Below are 7,816 nucleotides of genomic sequence, written 5' to 3'. Positions count from 1 at the left end.
GCGAGAATTAGAGGGTGCCTTGGTCCGGCCTGACACGGAGCGAGGGACCTTAAGGAGCACACGGCCCTCCGTGAGGACCCCGCCGTGACGTGCATTAATAATTGTTTGAATAGTATAATATGCGCTCCAGCTTTATTTGTTTCTGAACACTAGAGTGCTTATTCACTGCCATCGCATCAAAAATCAGCAAAGATTTAGATGCGAAAAACCCACCTTGCCATGTTTGAAAACAGCGTTCTGTCCATTCTTTCATTATATCCTCGTTCATCCACCCTTTCTTATTGCAAATAACTGCAACTCCATTTGGGATCTTTTCTCGGGGCATCATTACCCGTTTGAAAATAATCATTGGTTTTAACTTTACACCACTCGGTGCACGCTAGCACAACGGTGACATTTGTTTGTTCATGGCCTGTTGTTGATATTGCAATCATCTTTTTACCATGTTGATCAACTGTACAAGTTGCTGAGACACCGAACGAAATCGGTACTTCGTCCATGATAATTATGTCTGCAGGACATAAATTATGCACTCTGCACTCCTTACGCTTAAAATCGCTCTGACTATCAGGTGCGGGGAATACATGGGTGCAGTCTATACATGGACTATTTTCCAAAAATACAATTTTCTGTGGGTTATGCATTGGTGCGGGTTCTATCGGTGTGCGGGCTATATGCAAGAAAATACAGTACTTTGGAATGGGCCTGATTATTGAGAACATTTGACCCTCAAAAGTGTAAAAAGGGACCCTTGAGTCTATTTGTGAAGATTTCATTTTGCTTATGCTTGAAACATCTGGTTGGTAAAAGAAGGGGGTATAAGGGGAGGTAGGAGCCCTGGGAAGACACTCATCAGCCTCACCTGCCCATTTTAAGCCATGGGAAGCTTTCCACTGAAAATAGGTACAACCTAAGTCATGGTGGGTGAGAACAGAAGACACCACTCAGGTGCAGGCAATGTGAATATTTATTGATTGTTAAGAAGGCCCCACCAGACAGCAAGCACACTCCGACACATCTAATTATACCTCCTCAAGTATGCCACTTCTATAGCCAGGTATTAATAGAATTATAGAATCAGAAAATTAGCTGGAAGGGACCTCAGGAGGTCATGTAGCCCACCCCCCTGCTCAAAGCAGGTCCATCTCCAATTAGAACATTCCAGCCAAAGCTTTGTTGAGCCCAGCTTTAAAAACCTCCAACGATGGAGATTCTATAACCTCTCTAGGTAACCCATTTCAGTACTTCTCCTAGTGAGAGAGTTTTTTCTAATATCCAATCTAAACTTCCCTTGCTGCAACTTGAGACCACTGCTCCTTGTTCTGTCATCTGCCACCACTGAGAACAGTTTAGCTCCATCCTCTTTGGAACCCCCCCTTCAGGTAGTTAAAGGTTTCTTTCAAGTCCCCCCTCAGGCCTCTCTTCTGTAGACTAAATAAACCCAGTTCCCTCAGCATTTCCTTATAAGTCACGTGGCCCACCCCCACAACCATTTTTGTTACCCTCTACTGTACTCTCTTCAATTTGTCCACATTCTTTCTCTAGTGGGGGGCCCAAAACTGGAAGCAGTACTCCAGATGGGGCCTCACCAGTACAGAATAGAGGAGAATAATTGCTTCCCTTGATCTTCTGACAGTGTTCCTACCAATGCAGCCAAGTAAACTGTTAGCCTTTTGGTAACAAGGGCACACTGTTGACTCATATCCAGCTTATTGTCCACTGTAATCCCCAGGTCCTTTTCTGCAGAGCTGCTGATTAGCCAGTTGGTCCCAAACCTATAGCAGTGCATGGAATTATTATATCCTCAGTTCAGGATGTTGCACTTGTCCTTGTTGAACCTCATGAGATTTCTTTTGGCCCAATCCTCCAACTTGTCTAGGTCACTCTGAATCCTAGTCCTACCCTCCAGTTATCTACTATACCCCACAGCTTGGTGTCACCCATGAACTTGCTGAGAGTGCACTCCATCCCATCTTCCAGATTGTTAATGAAGATATTGAAGAAAACCAATCCCAGGACCAACCCCTGGGGCACTTTACTTGATACTGGCTGCCAACTACACCTTGAGCTATTGATCACTGCTTATTAAGACTGATGATCCAGGCAGCTTTCGATAGTCCATTTATCCAACCCATACTTCCTCAGCTTGTTTGCAAGAATGCTGTGAGAGACCATACAAAAAATCTTGCTAAAGGCAAGGTATCTCATGTCCACTGCTTTCCCCACATCCACAGAGCCAGTTACCTCATCATATAAGGCAATCAGGTTGGTCAGGCATGACTTGCCCTTGGTGAATCCATGATGACTGTTCCTGATCACCTTCTTTTCCTCCAAGTGCTTAGAAATAGATTCCCTGAGGACCTGCTCCATTATTTTTCTGGGAACTGAGGTGAGGCTGACTGGTCTGTAGTTCTCTGGATCCTCCTTTTTCCATTTCTTAAAGATGTACACTATATTTGCACTTTTCCAATAATGCCCTTGGCATTCACCTAATCTCAGATGGCATAGTGACAGATAGGGCAGCAATCAGAAATGAGGAAATGTCACTGGACATTGTATTGGTTGATCATTTAAGCACAGTCAAATAATATCCATTTCCATACAGACAAACTCAATGTTCTGTATCTAGGACTGTGGCAGGACACTGGTTGTGTCTGCCACTTTAAGGGCCTAAGCCAAACAGCCAGCAGGTGCCTGATTGCTGCAGCCATTTTGGACTCAGGGCTGCCTATATAAAGAGAGCATTTCGTTGCTGGCAGGCCAGGCAGCAACATTGCCTAGCTGTAAGGCTTCTTGGAACACAATGGAGGTAAGGGAGGAGCTGCAGGGGATGGATTGGAGGCTCCTGGTCCTGGGTATGATCTAAAACTGCACCCTGCTGGGAGTGGGTGGCCTGGTGGGGCTCTCAGTGGTGTGGGAGGCCCCAGAAAATGACAGGACAGTTACCACCCCGGTGAAAGATGGGTTGGGGTGCCTTAACCCCAGGTCCCACCTTTGGGTGGGTTGTGGTACACCAGAGGTAGAGGGGCCAGGCATGGCTGTGGCCACCTGAGCCCTATGGGGTATGAGACCCCAAGGAGGGAGAGTGGGGCCTAGGCATGGCTACGGCCACCTGAGCCCACCAGGGAGGGAAGCCCTGCGCCCCCAAGTGATGGGGGCGGTATGAAGCCCTGAGTGAAGGGGGCAGAGATGAATAGCCCTGAGTCAAGGGGGCGATGTGGAGCCCCGAGTGAAGGGGGAGGAGAACCAGAGGGCTGAGGGCCCATTACAGTTATATACACATAACTTACTCCAGCCTCTTCTGGGGCAAAACTTAGACCCGGTCGGGTAATTGGCTGGCCTCTACCGCATTGAGGGTCATGGGAGAGGCCCAACAGATGGTATGTCTGCCACCCAAGGAATGGACTAGCTAAGTCTACGGCCAAAGGGGGCCCGCTCCAAGAGGGAGCAAGGCAGCATAAGTTGTCGATGCATGTCAGAGACCCTGTGAGAGAGGGTGGAGTGTGTGAGGCCTGAGTGAGAGGTGGGCGTTGTGAATGTGCGTGTGACTGAGGCCTGATGGCGTGGTCTAAGTTTGCCCACATTGAGTTTGGACCCTGCCACCACTCCATATACTTGAGTGTGTTGCAGCACTCTTTCTACCAACTTGTCCATGCACATGAAGTTGTGGTCATCCATGTAGGCCAGAACTCATCTCTTCCCTACTTTCCCTAGGGATCTTCACTCCACTGATCCTGGGTTCTCACTTGAGCTGCTGAGCTAGCAGTTCCATCGCACAGATGAAGAGAAGCAAGGAGACTGGGCAGCCCTGCTGGACACCCAAATCTACCACGATTATTGTGGTCAGGCACCTGTTCACTAGCACCCTGATGGTCACATCTGTTTGTGGTGTCTTTATCCAGGCAACAAAGGTTGGAGGGATCCCTACCTTCTTCAGCATCTCAAACAGAAGTAAGTGGGACACTCATTTGAAGACCTTATCTAAATCAAGATTTGGCACAGCAATGTCCAGCCCCCTCTCCTGGCAGTATCACAGTGCATGCCACCCCAACATCATGCATGACTGGTCCTCATACATCATGGCACATGTAAAAGACTTAAAATGTTCGGCCAAGACTTTGCCACTAGTTTATAGTAAAAGTTCAGGAGCATTATGGGCCTCCAATACTTTAACTCCTCCCTTACCCCCTTCTTATGAAGAAGGGTTATGATGCTCTGATCCATCCCAGCCCCCAGGGGCCCTCCCACATTCACTTTCCATACATCTCCAGAAGGTCTGGGCCCACCCGGTCCCAGAAAGTTACATAGAACTCGTTGGACAAGCCATCTATTCTTGAAGCTGTAGAGACTCTTGGTGGTCTCCTCCAGCATCTACTCCTCAACCAACTTTTGGTCCTTGCCGCCCCCCAAGGACTTGAGTGAGCTCCCGCAGGCAGTCTTGCATGGCTTCTTTGTTCTCCGGGCATACCATGTACAGATTCTGGTAGAAGGCCTCTGCTGTCTCTAGCATCTTTTTGTTTGACCAGTTTCTTTTTATACCATCTCTGTCTATCAAGCTGGTCGTAGAATCCCTATTCATTTTCTTTCACCTACTAAAGTAAGTGGACCACTCCTCCACCCAGGGGGATCTGGGCCAGGAGGATCTTCTTCCTGTCCTGTTTCCTATACCAGGCTCTAATCTCGGTCTTTACCTCCTGCATGGCCTCCCTCACATCACAATCCCAACTTGCAGTTAAGGCATTTGTGTTGCCTCCTCTGGATCCAGGCTCACATCCTGCTAGCTTGTTGGAAGAAATCTCTTGTTCTTTCATGCTGGCCCACCCCTCCATTTGATTCTGGTGCCTGGCTCTGAGGGTCCTCCACCCTGCATAGCACTGCCTGAACTCCTGCTGGTTTTTATTTTTTTTGTTATACAGGAAGCTCACATTCAGCTTCCATATGCCTCTGCCTCTCTTGGATTGTGCCCCATCTCTGCTTTCATTGCCAGGAGGCAGTGGTCTGAGAAGCAGACCAGCGTGGCTTTGTCTTTGACTACCATCCACCCCTTGGGAAGGAGGGTGAAGTCTTTGTGTGACTTTGTCTGCCCTGTGGGGGTCTACCTGAGTGAAGTTCCCCCTGGGTCCTTGGGATCCTTTGCCCACATCTACCAGGCTGTGGTCACAGACCAGATGTTTCAGCAGCTTGGAGTATTTGTCCAGGCTGTCTTTTGGCCTCTACCTCTTCTGTCTTCCTCATCTATGACGCAGTTGAAATCTTCTGCAATCACCATTGGCAGACCTCACTTCTTTATTAGCCAGTGCATACATGTGTAGGAGATCAAATTTCCCTCCCTCTGTTTCCAAGGTGGTTTGCAGTAGTCTGCCTGCAAAAAAAAAAAAAAAAAAAAAAAGTCTGTGCTGTTGGGGGTACACTGTCTCCTCTCAAGAGGATCAGAACTCCTGCTGCCCTATTATCATTTGATCCAGACCATATGATCTGGCCATGAGGCCATCTTTTTTTTCAAACAATGGGTAGTTTTTAGAGTTGGGCAAGCCACATTCCTGGAGGCGCATAATATCTGCTTGCAGCTGCCTAGGCATTGTTCTATCCTGTCCCATCTTTCTTTATCAGGTTTCTCGCATTCAGAGAGACAATTCGTATCCCCATAACCCATAATGCAGTGAGGGAGGGCAATGGAAGCCTTTCCTTTTTAATTTCTTTGTGTGTTTAGGTTCCTTGTTCAGGCTCAGACTTTCCCCTGACTCAGGGGGGAGCCCCCTGGGGGACCAGATCTTTTTTATTTGGATGGTTTGGGGGGATGTCTGGAGCTTCCTGTGCTTCTACTACTGTGCCCAGCCATTCTGATCGGTCTGTGGATTTTACCCTGTTTCCTCAGGATCTCCCTTTCTGAGCTGGATTCCCTTCCAAAAAGAGGTTTTTTTTTTTTTTTTTGGGGGGGGGCTCCTTTCTGGGGTGGCTAGGTTCATCTTCTCCATCTCTCCCTCCTGCTTCCTTTGCAACTTTTCTGTTTCCTTGTTTAGCTACTCAGGAGAGCACTGATAGACCCAGGAGCTGGGAAAACCCAGTTTTGGCTCCTTTCTTTCTTCTACTGGGTACTCTCCCCTGTTGCATCCTCCTCTGCTGCCACTGCCTCCCCGTTTTCTGTTGTTGCCTGGGGGTCCTGGGTCAGGGGTGGTTTCGGGCCAATGAGCTAATGGCAGTATCCTCTTTTGTCATAGGTGGATTAATGTATGGGCCAGCTGGGAATGAGCCCAGGGGCCCCTACCAATTAAAGGCTCTGGCCCGAGGATCCTCATCAGCAGGGAAGTCAAACATGCAGTTGGCGCCAGGTTTAAAACTGCGGCTTTCACATTTCTTTCCCTGGGATCTGGAAGCGGGGCCCTTCCACCAATGGGGCTGTGGGGAGGGCCTGCAGGGCTGGGTCTGGGCCGAGAGAGCTGCGCCATGCCTGAGGGAGGAGGTGAGCCAGGTGGTGCCACATCTGGAGGAGAGGGGGCCATGCTGAGCTGGGAGAGCTGCGCCCCACCTAGCGGGGTGAGGGGGGCAGTTGGGGCAGGGTGGCCAGGCCTGGAATGCCCTGCTGTGTTGCGTCTTTGTGGGTGGTAGCACTGGGAGGGCCTTGGGGGCTACAGTCCCCCAAAATTCATTTTAGCTCTCCCCGCAGCTACCCCTCCCAGTGCTGCTGCCTGCCCACAGAGACAGAGTGGCGTCGCTGGTCCGGCCCGGCCGAGCAGGTCCTCTGCATTTGCCTGGCTGCACAGGACAGCTGGGCAGCAGCTCCTTGCAGGTCAGTGGAACAGGGGCTGGGCGGGGAGAGATGCTAAGCCACAGGCTGCTCATAGTGTGGGGGAAGGGGGGGGGAAGGGCAAAGGGCTGCCTCCATGTGATCGAGAGTGGCAGAGGGGAGAGGTCCTCTGAGGGAAAAGTGTGTGTGGGTCTGTGTCTGTATGCAAAGAGTGTCAGTAGAGTGCACATGCCTGTGTATGTGCACATTGGGCTGTAGTGAGGGTCGAGAGCAGCGAGAAGAGGCAGACATATGCCCCCCAGTCCAGTGGGGTCCACACAGCTTCCCCCACCCCCTCTAAGAGGGGAAGGGGCCCATCTCCCTCCCTGCAGCCCAGCTCCCATGGAGAGAAGGGGCCTCCAATTTTGTGCTTGCCCAAGGCCACAGTGCACCTTAATCTGCCTCTGCTCTCTGTTTTTCACCTTGTTTATGAAGGACTGAGGGGAATCTTTAAAGACATTTCCTTCCCCCCCCCCATACAAATTATAGTGCCGGTCCTGTTCACAGTCCTTGGCTTCATGACCTTTCTCCTTGTATATGACAGATTTTCATCATGCATTTTGCCACCAGGTGTCCCTGCTCCCTGCATTAGCAGAAGAGTTTGGGTTGACCCTAGTAGAATACAAAGCCCGTATGTGGACCTAGGGAGCGGAGCCAACCCTAGGGGTGTGCAGGGCCTGGGGCAAATCAGCCTGTGCGGGGCCCTCTTAACACTGTGTGGGGTCATGGTACCCCTGCAAAGTGAGGGAGAGGTCTCCATGCTTCTTCCAGGGTGTGGGGCTGAGCTTCCAGCTCGAGGTGGGCCCCATGGGAGGGTCTACGGTCGCTCTGTCCAGCTCTGCAAGGCCCACCAAAGTACATGGCCCGGGGCATTTGCCTGGATTCGCCATACCTTAGGGACAGCTCTGCCAGGGGGATTGTTGGAGGGAAGTGCTGCACCTTGCTTGGATTCTTAGGCTTGCTTCTCGGCATTACCCTGGCTTTCCAGACACCAGTCCATATCCCAAATTTATCTAGGACTATCTCCACTTT

At 50.3% G+C, this 7,816-nt stretch overlaps 1 long non-coding RNA gene across 1 annotated transcript in view; it reads left to right on the top strand.

Moving 5' to 3' along the window:
- The window catches only part of LOC102385502, a 31,099-nt gene that overhangs the window by 1,239 nt on the left and 22,044 nt on the right, over window positions 1-7,816 (top strand). The window contains exons 2-4 of the long non-coding RNA XR_001357798.2: window positions 3,715-3,951; window positions 6,219-6,329; window positions 6,665-6,787. This is a non-coding gene — a long non-coding RNA (uncharacterized LOC102385502). The remainder of the gene's footprint in view (window positions 1-3,714; window positions 3,952-6,218; window positions 6,330-6,664; window positions 6,788-7,816) is intronic.

The sequence above is a fragment of the Alligator sinensis genome, unplaced genomic scaffold (assembly GCF_000455745.1).
Source record: "Alligator sinensis unplaced genomic scaffold, ASM45574v1 scaffold410_1, whole genome shotgun sequence".
In the NCBI taxonomy this organism is placed as follows: domain Eukaryota; kingdom Metazoa; phylum Chordata; order Crocodylia; family Alligatoridae; genus Alligator; species Alligator sinensis.
Note: the sequence above shows the minus strand (reverse complement) of the source record. Positions and strands in the feature narration are given on the sequence as shown.